This window comes from Ambystoma mexicanum, chromosome 5p (genome assembly GCF_040938575.1).
Source record: "Ambystoma mexicanum isolate Mex_15411 chromosome 5p, UKY_AmexF1_1, whole genome shotgun sequence".
Classification (NCBI taxonomy): domain Eukaryota; kingdom Metazoa; phylum Chordata; class Amphibia; order Caudata; family Ambystomatidae; genus Ambystoma; species Ambystoma mexicanum.
This window is the reverse complement of record NC_090930.1, coordinates 492,773,641-492,785,777: the sequence shown is the minus strand read 5'-3', so window position 1 is coordinate 492,785,777 and position 12,137 is coordinate 492,773,641.

Genomic DNA, 12,137 nt, shown 5'->3' with positions numbered 1-12,137 from the left:
TGTCTTTAAGGAGGGGGGTATGTTTTCTCTTGGACTGTTGTAATTTAAACTGTGACTTGAATTACGGATTTAAACCCAGAAATAAAATAAATAAAAAATGTAATGAGAAGTAATCCAGAGAAATAAGTTATAAAAAATAAATAATGGGAAGTGATCCAGTTGAATCCAAAATGATCTAAAGTTATACAATCTGAAGTAATCCTATTGAATCCAGACAGGGGTGGACTGGCCAAGAGGGAACTCTGGATTTTTTCCCGGGAGGTCGCCGTACCCTGGGTCTCTTTTGTGTGGCATTTCCAAATGTTACCGTAGGAAAAGGGTTGGGCTTGCTGAAAATGTATAATATGGGGCCACTTTGAAAGTTATTTCCAGGACCTCTTTTAGTTCCCAGTCCACCCCTGTCCACAGATACATGAATTATGTGCAAAATATGTAGGAATCACAAAAGCGGTAGACCAAGTCTCCACCTTTTCTTTGAGGGTGCTCACAGAACAACCTAAAAGGGGGTTCAAAGTAATTAACCAGTTTGATATTTTCATGAATTGCTCCCGCTTAGGAAAGCGGCCACCATTCCCAAGTTCAACCACATCTAAGCATGAACGGCCAGTTTTGATATAGAAGACCACTTTACATTGCATTACCTATATGCCAGAGGTGGCGCATATGCCAAGGTGCAGTCTTATATACCAAGTCCACATTTGCCAGGAGCATCTTCACATTCCCAGTGTGAGGGAGTCCCTCTCTGTCTCCCCCAGGAGTTTTGACTTTTTTCAGTAATTGTTTGCAAGCTGATAGACCTGCACTAGGAAGTTGAGGCCTCCATCAGTTCCCTCTTTGTTTCTGTAAAATGGCAATTCATGGCTTAGAGCCCTTTATAATGGGTACCTGAAGGTTGATTTTCTGTAAGTGGGCAGATTTAGGTTAAATCACTGGCAGTAGGCACACAAGCCTGCTGCAGTGAGGAGGCGGGGGAGGTTAACAGGCTTGAAAAGGGGGTGCCATTTTCTCCCTCGCAAGTCTGGCCAGTTGGTTTTGCGTGAGACAGCGTCATAAATCCCTATGGTGCACAAGGGGCCTGGACTCACTTTGACAATTTTGCAACTAATGGCAAATCCTTATTTTCTTAGTGCAGTACACTTTATTCTTATAATGGTTATCATTGAAAAGATCGAAATGAAGTTCAAGTCACCTCAACTTTAATTTGATTCTAAAATGTAGTTTGAGTAAGTAACCAATGGTCTGAAACTTAGGCAGCCTTGAATCTTACATATTGTTAATAGAGTGTTGACTTACGCATTGGGTGGCTCAAATATCCTTTGATGTCCCAGGCCCAACAACTTATCTCAAGTCTGGTTTTCCTGAGGGGAAGGGGTGAGCTAAAACCATCAAAGAGTTATGGGAGTGAGCCTATGAATTTCTGTACTTCCTGGATGCTGTGTCTGACCCAATAGTGGTTCTGGGTGGTGTGGTCCATCTCCCCTTGCCGAGGGCTGACCCAATGGCCACTCCCAGCAGGAGAAAATGGTGGCTGTGGACTCCACGGCGAGTAGAGGGAACATTTCAGCGTGAAAAAGAGCACACAAGTCCCAATCCATTACCATGCCAAGTGAGACCCCGTCATATGCAATTATGGGAGGACCTTTGCTAGAGACGGGCTAGGATTTGTTACTGTCTTTCTCCCAAGATTTGCTGTGGAGCCACTTTGTGTAACATACTCGTATATGGGACTGCAAGGGCGACCGACTTTGCCTAATCATCTGAGTCTCATGAGCGTCTAACCTCCATTACCAGGAGGCTGACTCCGAATGGACTGTCTCCCTGATTGCCGCTAGACTCATATTTCCTTGGTTGGAGCAGGTAGTCCCCAAATTATCCTATGGGATGGTGAGATAGTAACTGACCGAACACCTGCCCGCCTTCCTGGAAAGGCTTATCCAAGGTCCTCCTCGGGGGGGCTGTGAAGTGTCTAGAAGACTCAGGCCTCCTCACTGTTTTCATTTTGAGATTTTTAAATGTTTGCATCCATCATTACATTTTCAGCTTTGCATAGCAAATGGGTTTGGTTTTTTTAATTCCTCAAGAATCCTGTCCCCCAAAAGGGGCGACTTATTTTGCCCACTATCAGCCTTGCATTGCATTGTACAGCCAATATGGGTCTGGAATGTCATGGGATTTTCAGTTCAGCCTGGCATGTTCATGTACTTCTACTGTATGCCAGGAACACTCACATAGGCCCATGTTCAGCTTCGTTGTAGCCTTACTGGTGCAAACAACTTATACTTTTCAGGAAATGGACGAAAGGAGGGTGGTGAAGCTAGGGCCGAAAATCCATAACTTTCCACCCTCTCCTACGAGTCTGGCACAACCTGTAAGGAAAATAAAATATGGGCTACAATGATCGCCAAGGAAATCTCCCTAAGCGTGTAAGGACATACACTACGAGAGAAATTGCCTGTGTAACAGGGACAAGTGCCTGATTGGGGATTTGGCAAACCCTAGAATCGGTATAGTCAAACAAATATGAATCCCAGAAAACATGGATTACTCTTGAGTAAGAATTGATACCAATGATGTGCTGTGTGTTTAACCCTGTAGGGTGTCTATATATAGCTGTTGATAATAATTATTAGCAAGGATTAAAAGTAAGGTCCAAATAAGACAGATAGAAACTGGGGTCCTATATACACTCCAACTAAGCAATTGCATATGCTCAGGGCTGAAGGTAAAAATCAGTCTCTATTGTCAACCTACAGCAGAAGCACCTAGTAATTCAACTTCTGCTGCCAAAATGAACGAGTCCCGGGCAGCTGGCGCCTGTCACTGGAATAACTAGGGGGGAGGGTGGGAAATGTGGTGTTCGGCATACTGGTGCATTAGAGTGCCTGTCAAACTCATCGCCTCGGCTTGTTGGGCCATCCGCCGTTCTATGGTATCTTGCACACATCCTTTCTTGCAGAGGTGTAGTGTCCGGCACTGGCCCCAGTCCCCTTCCTTCTCATTCACACACGCCAAGCTCAACAAGGGATACCACCAGCAGGGATGTTTTGGGAGGCAGTGCTCCCCCTAACATTTAGAGTGCTATCCTCTGGACTCACAGGCATGCTTCCGGTGGCCTCCATCCCTGGAAGTCAGTCAATGAAGGTGGTGCAACTTCTCCCTCTGGTATGGCTAGCCCAGGGTAACTGGGGGCCGCACATCTCTCAGGAGGTGCTGCAGTTCTTGGAGAACCTGAGCTGGGCAGGCCTTCGGTAGAAGATCGGCTCTCACATGTTGAGACATGACGACTCAGGAGCTGCTACCAATGGCAGGAGGCTCTCACACACAGCTAAAGCCTTTCCGCCCATGCTAGAATCGCAGTTCCTATCTTCTCTGTCAGGTGATTCCAGGCAAAATGAAGCTGCATTATCTCTCAGAGAGAGGGCTAGCAGGACATGTTAATGGAGCAGTCCATTAGCAGAAGCCGTACCTCAGACATATACAGAAAATGGACAGTTTACATACATTTGTGACCATGAGATATGAATTGAAAGGTGTGCAGTCATAATGTCGACATCAATAATGTCGACAGTCAAAATGTCGACAAATTAATGTCGAAAAACAATAATGTCGACAAACAAAAATGTCGACATTATTCGATATTTTTTCGACATTAATTTAGTGTATGCATAAATAAATAAATAAATATATATATGATGTGTTGAGTATGAGGGGTGGTTGGGGGGGTGTGGGGGGGTGGCAGGGGGGTGTTGGGTGAGGGGGGGTTGGGGGGGGACCCCCCATAGTAAATACAATTTTTATTTATTTAATTATTGAATAAATAAATAAATAAATAAATAATTGGTATGTGTTGAGTATGAGGGGTGAAAGGGTGGTTGGGGGGGTGTGGGGGGGCGGCAGGGGGGTGTTGGGTGAGGGGGGGTTGGGGGGGGACCCCCCCATAGTAAATACAATTTTTATTTATTTTATTATTGAATAAATAAATAAATAAATAATTGGTATGTGTTGAGTGGTTTATAGTCATATGTTGAGTGTTGAGTATGAGGGGTGAAAGGGTGGTTGGGGGGTGTGTGGGGGGGGTGGCAGGGGGGTGTTGGGTGAGGTGTTGATAGTTTTAAGGGTTTATAGTCATAATGTCAAAAAAAAAAATGTCGACATTTTTTTTTCGAAAAAATGACTTTTTACATTATAAGTATAGGATGTCGACATTATTATTTTCGACATTTTTTTTTCGACATTTTTGTCTGTCGACATTTTTTTTTCGACATTATGACTATAAACCGAATTGAAACCTCATCATTTCAACGTTCCTACAGTGCATTTAGGGGGACTAAAGATGCACACAGTGTGCACAGAATACAGATTCCTCGGTTGTCTGGTTTATTTAACAGGTATCATATCTTTCACGTTCTTCATTCCCCTTAAATAATTGTTTAGCACATTCCCCTTACTTGTATTGTTTAGGGAGAAGTCTGTCCATACTTCTGTACTTCCTCGTTTTTGTATTACATAAAACGAACCACGCTCAATGCTATAATCACCATAAAAGGCTCAAGCTGTAACCATTACTTTCCCAGATACTCATGACCTCATGATCCTGAGTGATCTAATGATCACCAGCAGAACACAGGATGGGGTCCATGCCGTATCTACGAAACCAAGCAGCCAGCAACAGCAGATGGGTATGTATCACACTCCATGCTTATGGAAGACAGCCGAAGGCAAGGCCACTTCCCCGAACACATCTGCGGCCGTACTCCTTTCCCAACGACATATTGCACAACACCACCTCTGCCATTATGCAGCTATCCCCCATGACGAAAAAATCCCGTCTAGCTGGACACATAATGAATTTACTACCATTGCACTGCCTCCTGTCACCTTCCAAACACCTATCCACTTGCCATCTCGATATGGGTAGCTAGTAGGGACCTGGCCACCCCTAACCAACTTCGCTTTGGCCAAAATGCACACACGCATTCTAATCTCCTCTGACCAGTTTGCCCAGACATGGACTTCGGTCGCCCAAGGGCGTTCAACCTACAGTGCTTTGGGACCATTCCGATGGTGAAAGGGGCTATACAAATGACAATTACTACTACCTCACATACCAATATTTCTACATCGGATGCCAGAACAGCTTTGCATGTTCAGGTTCAGCTTCCAGTGCACAGCTGCAACCTCACATGCATAGACAAAGCCTCACATGCCTATGTATTGTCTCAAATGTCAGAAATGGCCTCGTGCCAGGCCCAGTCTCAAGGTCCCATGTACTGTATTTACCGTTTAAGCACACACATTGATATGACAATTTCACATGAATCCAGGAGCCCGAGATGCAACCTCACCTGCACAGACAGAGCCTCACATGCCCATGTGGGGCCTCTAATGCCAGAAATGACATCATATCCCGAGGCCAGGCTCAAAAGTCTATGTGCTGCATTTACCATTAAAGCACACATATTGATATGCCAGTTTTCCATGAATCCCTGAAATATGGCATGCTAGCTAAAGCACAGGAAGAGCAGTGTAGGCATCTCCTACCTCTTGCGAACAGCTACAGCACAGATGCTGGCAGTACGCCCTTTATTCATACTCTCAAATGTGGGCACAGCTACAAGATATGTTTTCCTCACAGAAATGCTTTGTTCAAGTACAGATAGCAGCATTGCAAACCTCCCTCTTAGAAGATGTCCAACACAAACAGTGCCAGCTTTCTCTTCACAGCCATTGTGGCAAAGGTAACGGATGCCTACCTCCCACAGAAAGTCTTGCAAATGGCACAGCAGTGCATGTGTCCCTGACACTTAACATGTGCACCACATGCAGCAGTAGTGTAGCTTCACACACACAGAAGAGGTGCAGCACTGCAGTAGAAGTTCAGGCATCCTCACATACAAGCGCAACATTCTCTCCCATCGCAAGTAGAGCACAGGCAGCAGCAGTACCTTTTGCACTCCCACAGAACAGATGCATCACATGCAGTAGTGCAAGCTTTCCTCCCACATGCACTGGTCGAAGTGAGCGGGAGCGGTTGGGAGTGGTGCTCCTCTACTTTTTTTTAAATTAAGTTTTACTGTTCCAATACTTTAATTTTAAAACGAAACCGTGCAGTAATGGTTTTGTCTTAAAATAAAAGTGTAGGAAGAAGTTGAAACTTCACTTTCAGTGCACTGCACTGAACGTTCCCTTAAACAGCAGGTGTATGTGTTTAGGGGTTTGTAGTGTGTGTGGGAGGGGGCGTGGTGATAGGGTTTGTGGGGAGAGGGTGCAGGCCAGCAGGAAGCATAGTTCCACTACTTCTTTTGCTACACTTCGACCACTGCCCACATGACACGTGCAGCATAGGTAGCAGCAGTGAAGGCTTCCCACATACAAAAGATGCAGCATTGGCAGCAGGAATGCAGGGCTCGCGCCCACAGAATAGTTACAGCATGTGTTGCAATAGAGCATGTCTGCCTCACACACACTATCCAGCACAGGCAACAGTTGGTTGAGCTTCCATCACAAGAAGCAACAGCAGCAGTGCAACCATTGCTCACACAGAGCAGCTACAGCACAGCAAGAAGCAGCGCACATTGCCCTTGTACAACAGGTCCAACACCAGCATCAACAGTGAAAGCTTCCTTACCACAGGGCAGCTGGAGCACCGTCAGTGCTAGTGCACGACTCCCTCTCAGAAGCGGTCAGGCATGGGCGGTATCAATATGAGGTTCTTGCTCAGAGAACAGGTAGAGCAAATGTAGCAGCAGTGCAAGCTGTGATTACTCATGACTGGCCGCTGTGTTTGCAGGATTCCCCCAGTCAAACATCTGCTTCTGCCTTTCACTAGTTAAGTACCAAGTTGCGTATCCAGATGTATAAAAGTATTTTTACTATGTCTATATGCATATGAAATGACTGCCCATACACACCGTGAACATACATAACCAACATTGCCACAGGCAGTAGCGGATTAAGCTTAAGTGTGCTCACAGCTATCTCACTAACCCCAAAGAATAACACTGGTAGCTTGCTTGCTTAGGAGACTTTTGCAACCCCCCCTTTGTAGCTGTTGTGAGGCCTCCTGGCCTTGCAGGATGGTAGCCCGCGGCCCCCCACAGAGACACAGACACACGTGCGTTCCCTCCGGGCTCCGCCTACACTCTGCAGTGCATGCGCGGGGGATACGCATTTATTCACCTCGGCGGAGTTCCCTCACTCCATCGCGGGCATCACATGACCCACGTCACCACAGTAGCATCATGAGAGTCATAACCCCAGCTTCTTCAAATGAAAGAAGTGCTTTGCCTCCTGCTTTTGTCCTGGAGCCGCAAAGACATTTGTACTCTTCCTCCATGCCACAGGAATCCACCTTCAGAGAAGACTCCCTCCATCCTTGACCTCTTCTACTGATACATAAGTTATTTTCTATGAAATAGGCCACATCCCTCAAGGGTACCCGCGGTTTAGCAGGCACCAGTAAAACAAGAAATGCTGCCAGTGTCAATTACCTGCTCCCTCCACACTTTCTGATCTCCAGGCCCATGTAGCAGGCCTAAAATAGCATTCCACAAGCAATGTATTCCTTAAACCCTGCCCTGAACGGTAAAGGGTGCTGGCATCCAGGGAAATCTGCTAGGTGTTGGGGGTTTGTCCTTGGCCCCATGCGTGCCCGCAAGACCCCACCCTGAAAGGACCACACTGCTCACACGTCCTTCCAGTTCGGGCTTCCCGGTCGCTCTGCGGCAGCCAGGAACGCCCCGTTTATTTATACAGCACGCGGCGGCGTGCAACGTCACGCCACTGCGTGCGCATCCCACACGGGGCAGCGCCACACTCCTCCTTTTTCAGGAGGACACACAACTGCTTTTATTACTAAACACTACAAACCACACAACACAATAACAGCAACATTTTACGCCCATACCCCTTTAATGTCAGCCGCCCGGGTCCCCCTTAGTCGGGCATACTGTCCACATGTCCCAGCACGTATTCGCTGAGGTAAGCAGGTTTCCCTCGCCCAGCCCTCTGGAGGTACCTCCCGCTTACCTCCGGCACGGGAAGTCCTTCCGCAGCAGTCCCCCGGACAGGGGAATGCGGTGTGGCAAAGGGACCTCCAGCGTCCTCCGGCACCTCCGCCACATCCGGGTCCAGTGGTGGTTCAGTTCGTGGATCACCCAGCTTCTTAAAGAAACTGACGTTTCGGGTGACGGCAGATTTTCCATCCGAGGCCGTCACCATGGACCCCTTTACGGCTACCACGTCCAATGGCTCCGGCTCATAGGGGAGCGAGAGCTTCCCATGGGGGTGTCGGTTTCGAATGAGCACCTCATCTCCCGGTTCCCTTCGCAAGTTCTCCTGGTCAATCCTGACCCGCCTGTCGGCCTCAACCTGCTGGTTGTCAATTACTCCCGGCTCCTTCTCCCGGACCTCGGGCAGTAGGCCCCGGGGACATCGCCTGAACAGAGCCTCCGCCGGGGCTACCCCCGTGGAGGCATGTGGGGTGATGCAGTACACTCGCAGGAATTGGTAGAGGGCTCGTTGGAGTGGCTGCCCTTGTCCATGGGCAATCCTGAAGGTCTTATTGAGTGTCCGCATCAGTCTTTCAGCGTCACCATTAGCTCGGGGCCACAGCGGGGATATCTTCCTGTGCTGAATCCCGCAGCTCTCCAGGAACTCCGAGAACCGCTCACTTTGGAATGGCGACCCATTGTCCGAGCACAGAGTGATGGGGAAGCCATGGGCCGCAAACACCTTCTCCGCGGCCACGACCACGTGCTCGAAGGCCACTGACTCCACAAACTCCAGCTCCGGGTATCGTGAGTACTCATCTACGATTACGAGAAAATGGGTGCCTACGGACGTCGACCCAAAGTCCGCATGGACGACCTCCCAGGGCTGGGTCCCCCGGGGCATCGCCTCGATGGCCGGCTCTCGTTGCACGGGAGAAGTCGCCTGGCACCACACACAGGCCGCCACAAAGTCATCCACCCTTCTCTCCAGTTCCGGGAACCAGACCTTCAGCCGCAGCCTTGCCTTGGTCTTGGCGGCGCCCTGAAGTCCATGGTGGGCCAAGGTGATTACCTCCGTTATCTTGGATTGGGGGACCACTATGCGATCACCTCGGAGTAGGAGGCCCGATTCCGAGAAGAACAACTCGTCCTTGACCTTCCACAATTGCTCGAACCCTGTCCTCGCCTCCTGGGTCCGCCCCGCTAGAGCCTCAAAGATGGATTTCCAGGAGCCGTGTTTCATTGAGTGCTTTAGGATCTGGAAGCACTCATCCTCGGCCGCGGCCGCCTCCAGGTACGACAGGGGCATTGCATTCGGCATGGCTCCCTCCACCACCATTCGAACATGGTCGTCGGCCTCCTCCGCACAGGTGTCATACTCCTCTCCCCTGCGCACTCCAGGATGCCGGGAGAGGTAGTCTGCTGCGTTATTGGCCCTGGGCCGGTACACCAGGGTAACTCCATACTCAAGCAAGGCAAGCATCCACCTCTCAATCCTAGCCGGGGGCTTCGAGGATGACCCAACCAGAATGGGAAGCAATGGCTTGTGGTCTGTTACCACGGTCACTGGACGCCCCAAGACATAGAGTCGAAAATGTCTGCAACCCCAGAGGATCGCCAGCGCCTCCCACTCGATCTGGGAGTATCGTTGCTCCGTCTCCGAGAGCGCCTTGCTGGCGTATGCCACTGGGCGGACGCTCCCGTCCCGGTTCACCTGAGTCAGTACAGCCCCCAGGCCGAACAGACAGGCATCCACAATGATCTCGGACGCCAGCGCCGGGTCGAAGAATGCCATGGTGTCCTCTGCTGTTAAGGCGCTCTTAATGTCCTCAAAAGCCGACTGCTCAAGTGGGCCCCACTGCCAGGTCGACTCCTTCTTCGGCAACGCCCTGAGCGGCTCAGACCTTGACACGAGATTTTGAATGAAGCGCCCACAGTATGTCACCATACCAAGGAAGCTCCTCAGTTCGGACTTCGACTCGGAGGGCTGCGCCTTCTTAATGTCCTGAACCTTCCTTCGATTGTGCGACACCCCCCCTCCTTGAACACGAACCCGAAGAATTTGATGGAGGGGCGCAGGAACTCACATTTATCCCTATGAAGGGTGAGGCCCAGTGACTGCAGCCTCTCAAAAGTCTTTCCAAGCCTCCTCAGATGGTCCACCTCTGTCCTAGCGAACACCAGAATATCATTGCTGATATTAAGGACACCGTCCAGATCTGCTAGGGCGCCCCGTATAATGTTCTGAAATACTTCTGCAGCCGATGACACCCCAAAACTCAACCTCTTGTACCTGTATAGCCCACGGTGGGTGGTAAACGTTGTTATGTACCGGGACTCGGGGTGGTGGACAACCTGATGATATCCTGCTCGAAGGTCTAACTTGGAGAAGAAATGAGCCCCTTGTACTTCAGCGATAATGTCGTTGATGGTAGGGGTGAGATGCCGCTCCCTCTTAATGGCCGTGTTGGGTAGCCTCATGTCCACACAAATCCGGACACAGTCAGGTTGTTTAGGTTTTCTAGCCACCACAATGGGGGACACCCAGGGCATCGGGCCCTCAACATTTTCGATGATGTCTGGACTCACCAGGTTGTCTAACTCCTTGTCCACCTGCTCCCTGAGATGGAACGGCACCCTGAGGTGCTTTAGGGCAATGGGCTGTACAGAGTCATCAATGTGCAGCCGGACCGGGGTTACCGGTCATCTTTCCAATGCCGTTGAAGAGGGCAGCATACTTGTCCAGGAGGTCATTGATGTCTTCCAAGTACACCGAGTACGCAAAACTGACAATTCCGAGAGCCTTGGCAGCAGCACAGCTTAGAAGAGTGTTGTTACTCACAGGGGTCACATAGAACCGAGCCCTGATCCGGGAGCCCTCATGCTCCACACTTGTCACGAAGGCACCGTCCAGCGGTATTGGTTGTAGTCCTCCAAAAGCGAATATGTGGGCTCTCGGCGTAGCCAAGTCCGGGGGCGGGTCAGGGGCGTCATAGTGTCCCCTGGCCATTACATTGACCGACGCCCCCGTGTCCACCAGCACCGGGACCGGAGAGTGGTTAACTTCCACCACACACCTCGGCTGCCTCCTGCTCTTCCCCTTCAGAACTTCCACACTCGAAACAAAGTAGATGTCTCTTCCTCTTCCTCATCTGCCTCGACCACCTGGGCCTCCTCTTCACCTTGCTCCACCTGGGCCACATTTGGTGGTCGGCTCTGGCGTGGAGTCCATGTCCGGGCCGGACCTCTAGGTACCATCACGGGCAGGGCCGCCTTGCACACTCTAGAGAAATGGTCAGGCAGGCCGCACCTGCCACATGTTCTTCCCGCTGCCGGGCACTCCGTCGGGTGGGGAAGGTCATAGCCACACTTCAGGCACGACTCCCCTGATCTTCCTGCTCTGTCCCGGGGTCCTCCGTCCTGCCTTCTCATTCCTCTGCCGCCTCGCCTCACAACACACACCTCCTCCGACTTTATTGAGCGGGACCCCGCCTCCATCTTGCTCGTGCGAGCCTCTGCCACCTCATGACATCGGCCCAGTTCCAATATGCGGGGCAGAGTGATGCCCGGCTCTCTCAGGACCTGCCTCCTGAGCTTTCCGGAGGAACACGCCTGAATCAGCATCGTGCGCATCATGTCCTCCGTGTCCCCCCATGCACAGCCCAGGGAGAGGCGGCGCAGGCGACCATAAAAGGTGTCCAGTGTCTCATCGTCCTTTTGTTTGGAAGACAGCATGACAAATCTTTCATAGTCCACTTTGGCAAGGGGCAGAAAGTGCGCAAGGAGCACCGCCTTGGCCGCATCATAGGATTGGTCCACCGGAGTAAGTGACTCAAAAATTTCCTGGACCGCAGGCCCAACCAAGTACAGCATAGTGGCCACCATGCTGTCGTCGTCCGTCACCTGAGCAGCCCTGAAATACATGTCCAGGCGGCCAAACCACCTCCTCCACCGGGGCCCCATGCTGGAAGGTGGGCCCGATGCATCAAATTCGGGGATGGGCTGCAGGGCAGCCTGGGCTCGTGCCTGAGCCATGACAGGGAGTCCTTGCTGAGCACCTGGATGTGCCACCGGCAGCACCTGGGGTACAGGAGCCTGAGAACCTACTTGCGGGGCAGCTGTAGAGCCGCCGCTGGTTGTTGAACT